The sequence below is a fragment of the Amblyomma americanum genome, chromosome 4 (genome assembly GCF_052857255.1).
Source record: "Amblyomma americanum isolate KBUSLIRL-KWMA chromosome 4, ASM5285725v1, whole genome shotgun sequence".
Taxonomy (NCBI): Eukaryota; Metazoa; Arthropoda; class Arachnida; order Ixodida; family Ixodidae; genus Amblyomma; species Amblyomma americanum.
Genome location: NC_135500.1, coordinates 37,440,529 through 37,457,480, shown reverse-complemented (window position 1 = coordinate 37,457,480; position 16,952 = coordinate 37,440,529). Strand labels below are relative to the sequence as shown.

At 47.2% G+C, this 16,952-nt stretch overlaps 1 protein-coding gene across 3 annotated transcripts in view; it reads right to left on the bottom strand.

Moving 5' to 3' along the window:
- The window catches only part of LOC144127873 (sialin-like), a 125,314-nt gene that overhangs the window by 86,016 nt on the left and 22,346 nt on the right, over positions 1-16,952 (bottom strand). The window lies entirely within an intron of this gene.

The window sequence follows — 16,952 nt, the reverse complement described above, 5'->3', positions numbered from 1 at the left end:
CCTAAAATGTGTTGATTTGGCAACTTCCTACGACAGGACTGAGTGAATGGAACTAGACTGAAGGCCTTGAAAGCAGTGTAGAGCCATAATATGCACATGTGAAGGCCAGACAGAATTTGTATAACTACCCATTATTTGTAAGCAACAGGCAGGTTTTCATAAACCTCTTAAAATTTTAATATTTCCCTCTACTTGATAATAACTTATGGCTCAAGATGTAAATTCTGAGCACCTAGAATTTTTTGGTGCACACCAGAATTTCGGCATAAAGGTGCCTTCATTCAGCACTATAAAAGTGCGGTTACTGTGGCAGGCAGTTCAACATGTAACCTCATTTTCAACAGTAAAGTGCAACGACTTCTTGCCAGTACTGCATTGTTTATATGGAAGAGGCCACTGCCTAGAGAGAATAATCCACCAAGAATACCAATGGTTAAAAAAAGTGCAACACAAAACAAGGATGAGAAAAAAAGATATGACAAGTGCTCACTTGTAACTTTATTCAAAACCATGACTCAGCATTGAAGAGACTGACCACGAGGCAGAAAAGCATGTGCAAACAAAGAGGCAAAAAAGAATAAAAGCTCGCATTCATAAGGCTAGTTCTCCAAGTGCTCTGGTGAAAGATGGATGTGATGCTAATGCACCCCGAGTGTCCCTCCATCTGTCAGGGCGTGCTCCTAAAAGCTCATGCATAAAATCTTAAATCTCTTCAAAGTCTGCCATGGAAATAAAGTCACAGATGTGAATGAACCAACTAGCCAAACAGTATACTTTGCCACCAGTCAAACATACACTGACAAAGGCACTGGCCAGGCACCCCTTTAAGCGAATGCAATGTGTGTATGGGAGGAGGGGGACACTGGTTGCCATCAAGATTTCAGCTTTCCATGTGCTAGTTGTCAGGCCGTCAAGTCGTGGCCAAAAAAAGCTACATATGAACGCATGTTTGCTGAGCACAACTTCGGTGCAAATAGCAGCGGGGATAAAGACAAGAGAGACAGCAACACATGTGCTATTTCCAACTTCTGTGCAGAAAAGTTGCTCCTATGTACCTCTTATGCACAGCAGAAAATCTCAACACCATATGACTTCACCAAAGGGGCCACATGGTGAAAAGATTACACGAGCACAGAAGGAAAGCCCTCAAGTGAACATTGTGATATTGCTACAAAGATTTGTAATGCTTATTTGATCATGCTTAAAGCTGGTTTTATCACTGCGACATGATATGCGACTAGGTTTATCTCGAATGATTTCAGTCATGCTTCGGAGTTGCTTTTAGTGCCTATCTCGAAGGTTCTTTGTCAGCTTTAAATTAAGCATGGCTAAGAGCAGCAGTGATTCTGTTCCTTGACACAACATGAAGCACAAGAGAAGAAGACAACAAAAATAACATCATCTCATATTAGTGCAGAAAATAGATTTTAAAGCACTAAAAGTATAGTCAAAAGCAGTGTTGAAAGTATGAGGGTAAAACAAAGGGTAAAAATGCCAACTAAAAGCTAAGCTAAAGAAGATGTGAAAGGTACAGTGTAGCAAAAGCAGTCTTGAAAGCATAAAGAACACGCCACCAGATGCACAGCAGGAAGATTAAAAACAGTCATTGCAAAAGCAAATTCAGTATACATGGAATAAAAACGAAAATGAAGAAAAGGAAGGGAAGACAGAAAAAAAAAGCAAATTATTAGTAAAGCATGAAGGGAACCACGGTTTCCAAAATGGAAGGCACAAATGATAGCTGACAAATCATTCCGCTGTGGAAAAAATACGCTCCTTGTTAGAAAGCAATACGGAAAGGCAACTGACACACTGATTCGCCAACCGGCTAATCTCAGTCGCATCAATAATCGCACGCACAGCTTGGTTTTCATGTGCGTGAAGTGCTTTGGATTTTGTGAATACTGGGATGCAGCTGCAATCTCAGCAAAGGATGCCAAGGTTGTCACCATAATCATTAGCCTATGTCCACCGCAGTACAAAGGCCTCTCTTCCATAACACTTCGATCAAACTTCCTAATCTCTTCTACCCAGCTGGCCCTGCGTTGCAATGTCAAGGTGCCTGGTTACAACTCCGCTGAAATTGTAAGTATGCTCTAACACCGTGCCTTCCTGTCTGCACAACATATTCTTGCCATATCACCCCTCGTTAGCTATCAGCCATACTTCAGGGCTGATCATAAGGGGTTCAGTCTTCCATCACAGATTGTGAAGTCATTGAAATTGGGGCATGTACCAATGACATCACACTTTATTTGTGGTGCGAGGCTAACCAAGCTAGATTCTATCTTTCTGAACAATATTGCAATCTGTCTAGTGCAGCTCTAAATTATGCATAAACCAAGTACTTAGTAATTGGCAGGCCAAACATGTGCTTCATCAGTGCGATGGTCATTCATTTATTTCATTTCATTTATTCAATACTACCAGCCTTGGTAGGCCCGGACAGGAGGGGCAATACAACGAGATACAAGGCATGGTAACATTTAGCACACAAATTAAAAGATAAACAAACCAAAGACAACACATGCATGATTCGAACAAAAAATAGGTAAATTGAACACAATTTTTTTTTGTTTTCGCCAGAACTGGACATACAACATTCAGAAGTCTTTATAAAAAATTGGCAATGCTCTCAGTGCTTATTAGTCCACTCAAAGGAAGCTGGTTCTACTCAGTTATTGTTCGGGAAAAATAAGAATATTTGTACACGTTTGTTCTGGCACGATAAGGTGTTAAGGACTAGGCGTGACGATGTCTCGTTAATCGCGTCACTAGCGGTTTTAAGTAAGGGTCCAGGCTGCTCATTGATTAGCTTGTTATTTTTCAACAAAAAGAGAAATTTTAGTTGCAAAAACTTTCTTCGAGTTTCCAGTGTCTGTATGCCATTAACATTCATTAAAGTTGTAGGGGAATCGGTAATGCAGAATTTAGAAAAATAAAACGAACTGCGTTCCGCTGAATCATTTCTAACGCATGGATATTAATTTTAGTGAAAGAATCCCACACTGTAGAGGCATATTCGAATTTTGGTCTAATGATTGATGTATAAGCTATAAGCTTAGCTGCGGAAGGGGCTCGTTTTAATTTTTATCTAAGAAAGCAGTTTATGGAAGGATGATGCACAACTGTTAGAAATGTGAGCATTCCAACTTAAGGTATTAGTTATTGTTATGCCAAGGTACTTGTACTGCATTACTTTTGATAGGCACAGTGATGATAGGTGGTACTGATAAGATAGGCTGTGTTTTTTGTTAGTTATTCTCATGAAACCTGTTTTTTCAGCACTTAGTTTCATATCGTGTCTGCAACATTAATCATTAATGCTGTTGAGGTTAGAATTAAGCACTACTTGGTCCTCCGGAGTTTTAATTTCTGTGAATAAAACGCAGTCATCCGCAAACAGCCTAATTTGAACTGGTTGTGTGATAATGTTAACAATATCATTTATATAGATAAGAAATAATAACGGGCCAAGGACGCTTCCCTGAGGGACTCCAGATGTTGATGATTATGGATTTTTATGGCACAAAGGCATCTACGGCCAAAGAGCGCCATGACACAAGGTATTCTTCATTTCTCAAGGTGGAGTCAAAGACCCATTTCCCAAGCATTTCATCCTAAAGAAGCTGAGCACCAGACCAGGGGAAAGCTTGTACCCATTGTATCACCGGTGAGTACCCAACGGCACTGGGGATCGAACCCCGCACTCCCGCATGCGAGGCGGATGTTCAACCACTTGGCCACCGCTGCGGTTAACTCCAGGTGTTACCGGGAGGGAGTGCGAGGAGTGACCACCAACACAAACAAATTGGGTGCTGTCAATGAGGTAAGCAGTAATCCATTTGATTAAGGAAGAAGGCAGACCAGCGAATTTGAGTTTACAAATTAGTTTGTTATGTGAAACAAGATCAAACGCTTTCGTAAAATCTGAAAAAAAATACATCTACTTGGCCTGATCTATCTAGGATTTCTGCGAAGCTGTGCACAACTGAAGTTAATTGAGTTACAGTTGAGTAACCTTTCCTGAAACCATGCTGAAGTGGAGTTAGAAAACTTTTGTTATTTAGAAATTCAGTTACGTAATTGGTAATGATGTGTTTTAACATTTTACAACATGATGATAGCAATGAAATGGGGCGATAATTCTGGAGGAGGGTGCACTGTTGTGGCACCCGCATTCTGGGGATAAAGTACTGGCCTTACGGTGTGACAAACTATGTGGAACTCGATAGTATATATTTAATGGGATTGAGTAAACTACGACTTCAGTGCACCTGACAGAGCTTCTGCACCTTGACTGGTGCAGAGAAACTGTCATTTGTGCTAGCATACTGGTTGCTTTTTTCAGGCGGTTGGATGCTTCCTGTGTGCAAGGTGCTACTACCATTTTACTTTTTATCTTTCTCAGTGGGCTTCGTAAGGCACACCACGGTTTCTTCATTTTTGGGCAGGCACACAGCAACTGACACCAACTGCGGAACACGACACCCTGCACCCTAAGGACGACTAAGCTGCCCTTCAAAGCTCTGTTTCACAGTGTGGATACACAGCTAATGCGATAGCATTTAGGTTGTCGTCTCATAAAAAATTTCCGGCTTCTCTGTCACGGAATTCCCCGAATGGTTGAGACGGTCGTCACATCATCAGCACCACCAAATTTGAAAATCTTAAGACCAGAATGTTAAGAGCACCTTCCATTGGTTTACATGTGGGATTATACTAATCTGACTGACTAATCCCTATTAATCCAGCCACCAATCCCGCCCAATTCACATTAATCACTAACTCATTAATTCAACTTAATCCATTTTCCAGGGTGGGCCAGCTTCCAAATGTTATTGCATTTTCATCTTCTTTAAGAATGTGGTTAAGAAGGCTACCAAGTTTTTTCAAGCACAAGCCCTTATTGCAGAGACCAAGGAAGCAAAGAACAGCAGCTTGAGACCAGGGAAGTGGAAAGGTCCTACCAGCAGGAAAGCTTTGGGCGTCAGTGCCAGTGCAGGGACACTATATTTTTGCTCCATTCTATTTTCTTTTGTTTTGTATTGCATTCCTCCCATCTAGGATTGCCTTCCATGCTCATGTCATCTGCTTACCACATACACGTATCCTAAAGTGATGTTTTGCCAAGAAAGAGTTCTATAGTGTTCAAAATTAAAGGTGCTTGGAAGCGTATTTCCTGCATGCTGTCGCCCATCTTGTCATTACCCTAGTTGCACAGGTCAACAACCAGGCATGGGCAGTATCGAATATACACACATCTTTGATACTATCTTTAAATACTTTTTGTGTGTCGGTATCGCTTACCAAATATAAAGGTAGAGTAAAAAGTAAAGTATCACAGTACTAAATACACCTCTGGCACCAGCAGTCATAACTGTAGTTTAGGTATTTGCAAGGCAAACTACTTTTGCAATTATATATACAAAGAAGTCAACTAGGCAATAAACCAAAATAATTATGATACCATCAAATGTCATTTTATAATAGTGGAAGGCCAAAAAAACATGGCTTTGAAATAGATATATTTTTGTGAAAACTGCAGCGATAAAAGACAAGATTACGTGTTTCTGCTTGCTGTGGCTCATTGCACAGCAAGAAATACAAAAAATTAGTGCACAAAAGTGTACAGAGTTTCAACAGAAAATTGTGTACAGGAATAAAGTTACAATTGTTCACGTAAGAAGGAATGACAAAAAAGTGAGATTTGAGGAAAACGACAAAGAAGATTGGGAAAAGCTGCAAAAGCCATAAAGCAATGTCTTGGAGGGTTAAAATCTACCATACGTGTAGCTCAGCTCTTCCTTACTCTTGCTTTTGCTAGAGTTCCTGCTTGCTTTTTTCTTTCTCGTGTTTTTTGCGGCATCAATACACCTACAGGAAGATTTCCAGATATGCTGTTGGTCACCTGTCAGGCAAGCTTTTGTGTGCGCAGACTGGGTTTGAACCCAATGTGTTCAAAATGTCTGGCGTCCCTCTGTTGCCATGGTTGAAATGACACACGCGATCATACTAACAAAAGTTCAGTACTGATAACCATCAGTGTGTTCCAAACGCCTTGCGCCACATTTGTGAGCGTTCTAGTTATTAAATACAAACAAAAATAGACATGGGCGATAAGAAACCATTATTATTGGACTAAACTGAAAAATGACGACGAAAAAATAACTAATGCTACAAAAGCTAGCAAAATGTTCCGATACAAAACTTTAGTTTCATTTTTGCAAGATGCATAGAGGGTTAAAACATTGGCTGTATCTTTGGAGCGCTGTTGATTAGAAACATTATTTTTGTTGTACTTCGTTAAGGAATGGGCATTTCGGTGTAGTGAAATTTCAAAAATTGATTTTTTTTTAAACATTGCATTTTCAAACTGGCTTCAACAGAGCTGGATTAAGAAAAATGGGGGCCCTGGGCTAATGCGCATGCAGGCCCCCTTTCCCTAACCGACCCCCCCCCCCCCCCCCCCCCCTGTCACCTGCTATGCTACTGGAAATATGCCATGTTTCATTTTAATTCCAACATGAAACAGAACGAAGTGCGATCAATGGTATTATCATTATTGTTATTATTAGAAGAAAAACAACAAAACTTGCTTGAAACGCGTGCTGTTGTAAACACCAACACAGATGTTCACTTTGTGATTAATCTGCATTCTGTTTTCAGCAAAAGCTAGGCTCTAAGGAAAGTTTAGTGCACTCAAGACGAACAAGAACGCAGAAAAGACAACACAGCTCAGATGTCGATCCTTCTGAAGCTAGGCATCACTAAGTTTAATCCCGTGAGGAGACTCATGGTTGTATCCAAAACATTCTTTATTAAAATTCAAGCATCAGACTGCAGTAATCGTTGTACATGTTACGCAATAGATATATACAATACTTAAGGCTATACAAACACCATAAAAATGCACTACAATACAGATGAAAATTACCAACTGTATTTACAAAACATTATTTGAAAATATTTTCGCTAAAGGTAAGACAAGCAAGGATGACACCAAATAAACGTGGCACTATAAAAAACAACAAAAATACAGTTCTTTATAAGCATGCTAAATATCACAAGAACAAACAAGAGACGAACAACGAAGATTTGCATATCTTGAATTACACTGCTCAGCTTTTCATTGGCAATGTGGAGGCTGGGAGGCAGCACAACGACCTTATTGGAACTATTCATGTATAGTGCAAACAGTCCTCTTTTAAAATGGCATCTTTCCCACCTTCGCTTTGGCGAAATCAGATATAGTCTGTTCGAAGGATAGATCGCGGCAGAGGTCACTTTCAATCGACATGATAGCAAGAGAGTTCACCTTGTCGTGAATGAGGCTCGAACGAAGGCGATTTTTTATAGCGACAACTTGGAAAACGATCGTTCGGTCTCGCAGTTAGCCACGGGTATGCTTAAGTACATTCGCAAAGCAATAGAAAGGTTCGGAAACACATCAATATGCTTTCTTTCGTGCAGCATTTCATTATTCCCAGGCAACTCATGTCCTGGCACACAGAGTTGTGCAGAAAGTTCGCAAACTGAACGATTTCAGCGGAAAATGCTGGCTCCAAATCATTTCTGTACATTTTCACCAACTTCTCAGCCTGCTGTACCAGAGAGGCCTCGCTCCCAACTTCTGTCAGCAATTTTAAGAATCCGAACCTTTCGCAGAGTTCAGTGTAGGCAGCCTTTCGCATTCACAAAGCAGAGCCTAGACTCTCAAGTATACAACACTGTAGGTCTCTACGATAAATTTTTTTCTACGCTGTAGCGCACTATCGCTTTTTCCGCCCGGGTGCTTACTTAAAACGATGCGTTTGCCCTCATCCTGATAACATTGATTGGTACTTAGCGTGCGTGCTCTCTCTTCGAAGGTATCAAAGAGAGGTCGCAAAGAATTAACAAAGCCTTCTAGAGAGCTCAGCAGGTCTACAGCTGTTGAAATGTCTAGGCCTGGTTTCTGAAGTGCTACGCTCGTTCTGTCAAAGCGCTCCAAGATTTCACTCCAGAAAATCGCCATGAATGCAGTCTCTAGTTTTGTCATTTTCTTGAAGAGAGAGTGCGCTTCGTTCCTAGTGTCACCGTTTTTTTCCTCGTTCTATGATTTAGCTTCAAGGCAACACAAAACTGCATTGAAATTTTTCAGAATGGCCTTTACATGATTCAGCGTGTCTTGACCACCTGGTCTCAGAGAGACTTTTAAAAACAAGCTGCTGGCCAGTTCCGCCCATGCTGTCCAAAAGTTAACTCCATCACTGAGGTGAGGCAGCAAAGAACACATACAGTCTCTGAATTACAATGAAAATTTTGACTGCCTCAAGGCAACTGTCAACACTACACGCGCCAACTAAGTTCAGTGAATGACCAGCACACGGGACATAGACTGCCTATTCGTTCAGGTGTTTGATTTGAGCTTGCAGTCCTTTGTATTTTCCTGACATATTACTCGCATTATCATGAGCTTGGCCCCTACAATCATCAATTGAGATGCCATTGGTCGTCAAGAGGGACATCACGGTATCGAAAGGATACAAGCCGGTATGCGATTCGATTGGAAGAAATCCAAGAAAGCGAGGAGAACGGAGCACACACAGAGTCACAACGGAGGGCCGCTAAGCCGTTATCGGGCATAGTACGGCTTAAGCCGCACAACGTGCACAATGTCAGAGCTGTTGGGCTGTCGACGTCTCGGTTGCGCGGCACCGTCGGGAACCACTTCATAGGTAACATCACTGATACGCCGTAGCACTTTATAGGGGCCAAAGTACCGGCAGAGTAGTTTCTCGGACAAGCCCTGGCGGCGGACAGGTGTCCACACCCAAACTTGTTCACCGGGATTGTAGTCGACCTGTCGGTGTCGAAGGTTGTAACGGCGCGCATCAGTGCCCTGCTGCTGGCCGATGTGTACGCGGGCAAGCTGACGGGCTTCTTCAGCGCGTTGGGCAATTTCATGAACATCGGGTGCGAGTTGGTCGTCATCGAGGCATGGTAGCATCGCGTCAAGCATGCTCTGGACTTCACGGCCATATACAAGACGAAAGGGAGTAAAGCGTGTAGTCTCCTGGAGGGCCGTGTTGTACGCAAATGTGACGTACGGTAGCACCTCATCCCAAGTTTTGTGCTGAACGTCTACGTACATTGACAGCATGTCCGCAATGGTCTTGTTTAAGCGTTCGGTTAGCCCATTGCTCTGCGGATGATAAGCTGTGGTCTTGCGATGGCTAGTGCAGCTCAACGTAAATATACGGTTGATTAGCTGCGCTGTAAACGCTGTGCCTCTGTCGGTAATAACGCACGAAGGGGCTCCGTGCCGCAAGACGATGTTTTGCATGAAAAAGTCGGCGACCTCTGAAGCTGTGGCACAGGGTATCGCCTTGGTCTCGGCGTAGCGAGTCAAATAGTCAGTAGCGACTATGATCCACTTGTTTCCTGAGAGTGACAACGGAAAAGGACCGAGAAGGTCCATTCCTATTTGATCGAACGGAGAGCGGGGTGTAGTAACGGGCTTGAGAAAACCCGCCGGCTTAAGCGGTGGCGTCTTCCGGCGCTGGCATTCACGGCAGCTTTTTACGTACCTTTGGACATCGTCCGAGAGTCCGGGCCAGTAGTACATGTTGCGTATCCTGGCGAGCGTCCGGGAAAAACCCAGATGGCCTGAAGTGGGCTCGTCGTGGCATGCCAATAAAATGTCGGCGCGAAGATCGGCCGGAAGTACCAGAAGGTAAGCTCTTTCTTGGCCTCTCGAGTTCTTCTTGTATAAGATACCTTCGCGCAAACAGAAAGAGCCGAGACGTCGAGCGAAGTGTCGTGGTAGAGGCATGGCGTGACCTTCAAGGTTGTCAATCAGCGGTCGGAGGTCCGTGTCAGCCCGCTGCCGGGCTATTATGTCCGATGCATTAAGTATACCGAGGAAACCGCTGTCGTCGTCGATTTCGGGACCGGAAGAGTCGAGTGGTGCACGCGACAGCGTGTCGGCGTCTTCGTGTTTACGGCCCGACTTATATACGATGGTAATGTCGAATTCTTGGAGCCGTAAACTCCAGCGGGCCAATCGTCCAGACGGGTCTCGCAAATTAGCCAGCCAGCATAGGCAGTGGTGGTCGGTTACGACTTTGAATGCGCGGCCGTAAAGGTAAGGGCGAAATTTCATGGTGGCCCATACGACAGCAAGGCATTCCTTCTCTGACGTAGAGTAATTGCGTTCGGCGCGGGAGAGAGTACGGCTAGCATAGGCTATAACTCTCTCAATGCCCTCTTGGTGTTGGACAAGGACAGCTCCAAGACCGATATTGCTGGCGTCGGTGTGGATCTCGGTGTCGGCCTCTTCGTCGAAGTGTGCAAGAACGGGAGATGTCTGAAGGCGTTGGCGGAGCGAAGAGAAAGCCGTCTCTTGGTCTATTGTCCAAACGAAGGAGGTGTTGCTCCTGGTGAGGCGCGTCAACGGCTCTGCAATCTTTGCGAAGTCCGCAATAAACCGTCGGTAATATGCACAGAGACCCAGAAAACGCTGGACAGCTTTCTTGTCAGTCGGAGTAGGAAAATTGGCGACGGCGGCTGTCTTGTCGGGGTCGGGTCGAACTCCGTCGGCGCTCACAACGTGACCGAGGAACCTGAGCTCTGTGTAACCGAAGTGGCACTTCTGGGGCTTCAGCGTAACGTCAGCGGAATGGAGGGCTCTGAGGACAGTTCGCAGGCGCACGAGATGCTGTTCAAAAGTTTCTGAAAAAACGACAACGTCGTCCAGGTATACAAGACAACTTTGCCACTTGAGGCCGGTGAGGACAGTGTCCATCATCCGTTGAAACGTCGCTGGCGCAGAGCACAAGCCAAAAGGCAGCACTTTGAATTCATAGAGGCCATCTGGTGTAACGAAGGCAGTTTTTTCGCGGTCCCGTTCGTCCACTTCAATTTGCCAATAACCGCTCTTCAGGTCAATGGATGAAAAGTACTTAGCACGCCGTAATCTGTCCAGGGAGTCATCAATGCGGGGCAACGGGTAGACGTCCTTTTTAGTCACATTGTTTAATTTACGGTAGTCCACGCAGAATCGAAGTGTTCCATCCTTCTTTTTAACAAGGACAACAGGCGAAGACCACGGGCTTTGGGAAGGTTGAACTACACCGTCGTCAATCATCTCCTGAACTTGCTTTTGGATTACTTCCTGTTCTTTGGCGTAAACACGATAAGGCTGCTGGCGGATAGGGCGAGCGTCGTCATACGTAATGATCCGGTGTTGCGTTAGGGGCGTTTGACGAACTTTCGACGAAGAAGCGAAACACTGTTTATACTCCAATAGCAAGTGCTCTAAGGCCAGGCGCTTTCCTTCGGGGAGGTTGCAGTTGATGTCGACATTCGGAACAGATTGGTCGTCAGTAGCGCGCGATGATTGGTCGTCAGGGGCCGCTGCCGCGAACGCAAAGCAGACCGGAACATCCACAACCGCTTCAGCGGTAGCGATCGCAGTTCCAGAGAAAAGGTGCCGGTGCTCTGGAGAAAAATTTGTAACAAGGATCGCAGACCGGCCAGCGCGAATTGTTAGTAAGCTTCGAGCGGCGCAGATGCCTTGAGTCAGGAGGAGCGAATGATTAGCCTCGGCGACTGCTTCAGCGTCGTGCAACTCAGCACAGGCGACTTCAATCAGAACACTGCTACGGGGCGGAAGTGTGACGCTGTCGGCGAAAACGCGAAGTGCGGCACTGCGTTGGCAGGAGTTGTCGAGTTCGGCGGCTTGCTCTGTGGAAAACATGACGATTCGGTTGCGCAGATCGATAATTGCTCCATACTCCCGCAGAAAGTCGATGCCGAGGATTAGGTCCCGAGAACGCTCGCCCAGGACGATGCAGCTGACGACGAACGTGGACTTGCTGATCTGAACGCGAGCAGTGCACATACCCTTGGGCGTAACCAGATGACCGCCGGCAGTTCGAAGGTGCGCGCCAGGCCAAGGGGTAATCACTTTTTTCAGAATGGTCGCCAGTTGTCCACTTAAGATCGAATAATCGGCCCCGGTATCAACTAATGCGCTTACTCTGCGACCATCGATAAGAACGGGTATTTCTAAAGAAACGCGGTTTTTTAACTCTGGTGATGGCGTCGGCGGGTTTTTGTCGGATTGTAGCGGCGACGACGGGAGGTCTTCAGCACAGCGCCCCCCAGCGACCTCGCCCCCGAAGGTCGCGGGTTTCAGTTTTCCCGACGAGGACTTGGCGATCGGCCCGGTGCCGCTCGCGAGAAGCCGGGAGGTGTCGGGGAAGAGCGCCTCGGTGAGGGTGAGCGCGACTGCCGCTGCGCTCGGGATGGATTGCGCTGGTCCGCAAGGAATTCTTCAATTTCAGGGGGTCGTTCACCTTGACGGGGTCTCGGTGAGTCGGTGCGGAAGCCTTGGATGCCGATGCGTCGGTAATAACAATTTCGATAAAGATGACCTGGCTCTCCGCAGTGAAAACAGAGCGGTCGTCGGTTAGGTGTACGCCAAACGTCGGCCTTTCGGAGGGGTGCTCGACGATCCTCGAAGTACTGCACCGGTTGCACAGAGGGCCGCGGGGCTTGAGGCGTGGCGTGAATTGGTGGCGGCGAAGCGGGAGCCGGACGCCTTGCAACTTCGGCGTACGTCGGACGGTGGTAGTCCCCAGGCAGAGGTGGTACGTTGACCACAGGAACAGGGCCCCGGAACGCCTGTTGCACCTCCTCTCGTACAAGAGCGGAGATGGAACCGAGCGCAGGCTGCGACGGGCTACAAAATTTGTGAAGCTCCTCACGCACGATTGTGCGAATAAGTTCCCGCAAATCATCAGGATGCTGTCCGATGGTGGCAAACGATGATGTGACTGCAGCAGCATGCACGGGCCGGTCGTAACTGGCGCAACGCTGTTGCAGGACCTTCTCCATCGTTGTGGCTTCCGAAAGAAATGCAGCAACTGTAGATGGTGGGCTGCGCACGAGGCCTGCGAACAGCTGCTCTTTGACGCCTCTCATTAAGTGCCGAAGTTTCTTCTCTTCAGGCATGGCAGGATCAGCTCTCCTGAAGAGCCGCGTCATGTCCTCGACGTACATTTGTACGCTTTCGTTCGGTAGCTGGACGCGGGACTGGATTGCCCGCTCCGCTCTTTCGCGGCGATCCGCGCTGGTGTAGGCCTCCAGCAGGCGACGGCGAAACTCTCGCCAGGAAGTTAGAACTTCCTCACGGTTCTCAAACCACGTGCGGGCGCCATCCTCTAGGCTAAAGTAGACGTTTCTTAGTTTCGCGGCGTCGTCCCACTGGTTATAAGCAGCCACACGCTCGAAGTGAAGGAGCCAGTCCTCCACGTCTTCGAAAAGGTCCCCGTGGAAGGCCTTGGGAACCCACGGGGTCTGCAAGGTATAGTGGGCAGGTGTAGCACCGGCAGCTTGCGTGAGAATACCGGTGGCTGGCATCATGACTGTCGCGAGTGGTCCAAGCTCCGGTGAAAGTCCCTGCAGCCTCCGGCTGAAGCGGTGTACCGGGGTGTCAATCGGCGCAGGGCTGGCGGCACGGCTCCCTGGAGGGGTTTCTTGCATGGGATACTCGTACCCAGCAGGCTCCACCAAATTGTCACGGAGTTCTCACGGAGAGACGCTTCAACAGCTGGAGTCGGCAAGAGGAGACGGTAATGGCGGCCGATCCGCAATAGCACGATCGCAACCTCATCGTCTTCGCGGACAGCTTGCGCCACCTGGCAACACTAGGTGGCAGTACCCTTTCCATATTAATAGTGTCGTAAAACAACTGACACCTGACCAACGTGAGTAAGGTCTGGAGTCGAATCAACTATTAAAGAGAAGTATTCTGTGCGTTTCACTTCTTCAACGAGACGTTCCATGACAGCCTTTGCCGTATGCTCGATAAATTCATCACAAATGGTTTTTGACAGATACGATGGCTGACCTTTTCCTTTGTTCCCGTAGCGTTTGATGTGCTCCTCTAGAATGGGATCAAACTTGGTAATGGCCTCAAGCACTCCCATGTAATTGCCATTTCTCGTTGAACCAAAAATCTCCTCATTGCCCCTAAGCGCTAGATTGAGCTCAGCTAGAAGCTTAACTACAACGACTACGCGCTTCAACACCTCTGTCCAGTAGGCGGTCTCATTGACAAGATTCTTAACCAGCTCATTCTCAATTGTGCTCCTCGAGTTAGAGCGGGCGAGCCATGCTGCCACGCAGTTCCGGTGCTTGACGCTATTTTCTTTTGCGCAAACCTTTTCTTCTGCTCTTTTCCAATCAGAAAAGCCGTGCGTGGTGAAGGCACTGGGGTTGCTTTAAATCGAAAATAGTTTGCGCATGAAACAATAAACGGAAACTTCGGACCCCGAGTACATTAACCAGTGTCACTTGTACGCCTCAACATTTAAAGCCTTCCACGCGAAAAGATCAGGTGACATATAGTGTTTCTGAGTTTTGTATTACATTTCGGAAGACGGAAAATTTTCTGCCCGATTTTGAAAATACGGTCCTTTCTCAAGGCACACACTTCGAAAGGTGTCTGTAATAACGTCCGGCCACTTAGCAGGGTCACATCGGAGAACCTCGCAACGTACCTCTTGCTGCGGGGGTGTCTGTACTTCTCTGTTGTCGCAACGAGAAGCCGTCTCATTCGTACTCTCGAGGCACACTTCGTGGGTGGGAACATGATTATTTGAAGCCAAACTAACAGGAAACAAGTGAGTCGGTTCTTGGAGTGTTGTTTCCTGGCGCTCGTCAGTAGAAGGAGGCTCATCGGGGAGGTTTGGCACCTGTTGATCAGAAGTAGTAGAAATCGGGCATGGCAGACCACACATCTAGAGCTCTGTGGCAGGGGCCTGACCGAGTAGCATAGACATTGCTCACTCAGGAACAGGACAGGGCTCGCTTAGCGTCGGTTGATCAGAAATATGGACGACCGAGGTTGGCACCGTTTTCACAGGATCCAGACAACCAAGATGATTCAAACCTTGCTTCTTGCCAGGAAACCGTTGTGATGGAGTTGGCAAGTCCTCCACAGAAGCACAGTCGGTACTATTGGGAGTTTGACACGGACTCTGTGTAGAGCGATCATACTGCTCCGTGGAAGCTGCGTTCAGTAGGTACTTTTTCATCTTTGGTAGCTTGCTTTCACGCTCTTCTTTCTAACTTCGCCTTTCGTTTAGATGCACAACTCTGATGCTTCCGACCGAGCATTTTCACATGAATGGATACTAATTGTTCACCGCACCGGGCACTTTGTCAGTCCGACGCGACCGCAGGTGTCCAACGGTGGCCGTCCCGATGATTGGCGCATGCTGCCCGAATGGTCCGTGGCTGGCCGAGAGTGGTGCATCCCCCGGGAGCTCCTCAGCGGGCGGGGTTATGCAAGCTTAACAGGCGGCTCGGGGCTGAATCGCAGCCTGCGATCAATTTCCTTTCATAGACACGCCCCACGTCTGTCTGTTACTAGCGCCAAAGCAGGCGTTCACATACGTATAGAGTTCCTTGTACAAATTCCCTCCTTCTCTGTACAAACTCACCTGTTCTCTCGTTCCGGTCTCGTCTTCCTATTGGCTACGAGCAATCGTCTGTTGTGGGAGGTTCTCGATTTTTCTTTTGCCTCGTCAACGCCGAGCACGAGAACGAAGGGGAGAGGGCGACTCCTAGCGCAGGCAAAGTTACGCGCCCTCCGTTGCCTCTGAGTCATCCTTTTCTACTTCTTTCTGGAAAGTTCGGCGGCCAGTCTGACCTACTTTTTCCGTTGAGCGCGCGCGAGGGTGCGCAGCCACTAGGCAGGAATGGACCCTGGAGACAGGCCTTTGTGTCCAGCTCTCCAACTTCCCCCTTCACTCTTCCACAACCCTAGCCCGAACAGTGAACATTCCATGCCCCACTGCACGCGGACAAAAGCCCGTGTGACGTCTTCCTTCCTTTCCTGCCTAGACTCTGCCATTAGACTCATCATCATCTGCTATCGGACTCATCCTCCCCCGGCCAAACTACCACCACGGTAAAGAAAAGTCGAATGGGAGGCATTGTTGAGTACTGCAGCATATCCTTTCTATGAGGAGGACAGCGGCGGAACTATTTGAGAGGTGGAGGGTGGCGTGGTGGTGACGAGGGGCAAGGAAGATTTAGGTCCTCATCCCACATTACATGTTTTAGGTGTTTGCCCCTTGCCCCTCCTCTCCAGACAGCACTGGACTGACGGACTTACAGGAAACCATGAAAACTCTTGCAAGCAAACACACTTCGCTTCATAAGAAAGAGGGCCCCGCAGGGGTGGCGGGGAATTCCTGTTTTTGCAGCTCGACAAGCTCTTCCCAAATGATCAGGCTAAACGCATGCTATTACATTAGGCTGGGGGCCCCGTCTGCTCGTTCTGGCTTTGTCGCTCGAAGTTCCGTTGGCCATGGTTCCATATACTAAGCAGGTTAGAATAAATGGGCCCCCTTCTCCTACTGTCAGAGGTGAGGCCCTGGGCTGCAGGCCCCTTAGCCCCCCCCCCTAATCCAGCGCTGGGCTTCAAACCTTGAATGCTTTACTTTTCCTAATTTGCATTAACGACCTGTCAAATAACCTATCTTCTAGAATTCGTTCGCAGATGATTGTGTAACCTCTCCCTCTATACATAGCAGTAATGGCGCTACCACCTTACAGAACGATCTATACATTGAATCATGGTGTAATAAGTGGTTAATGACTATCAACACTAACAAAACATTAGTGGTATCTTTCCACCGAAGACACTGTAATCCTTCTCCTAATTACGTTATTTTTGTCTTGGGTATTTTATTGCGAAGCAATACTACTTTAGGTCGCACTTCAGCCCGTTCCGTGGCGAGGCGGTGGTAGGCACCATTGACCTTTAGCGTGACCTCGCTGCGTGACGTCACACCACGTGACCTAGAGTGACGTCCCACCAGCTGTGTAAAAACGGGGCCCCATCTCACGCCGTCGCGAAGCGAGGCGGTAGCCACCAACGGCGGCCTAAC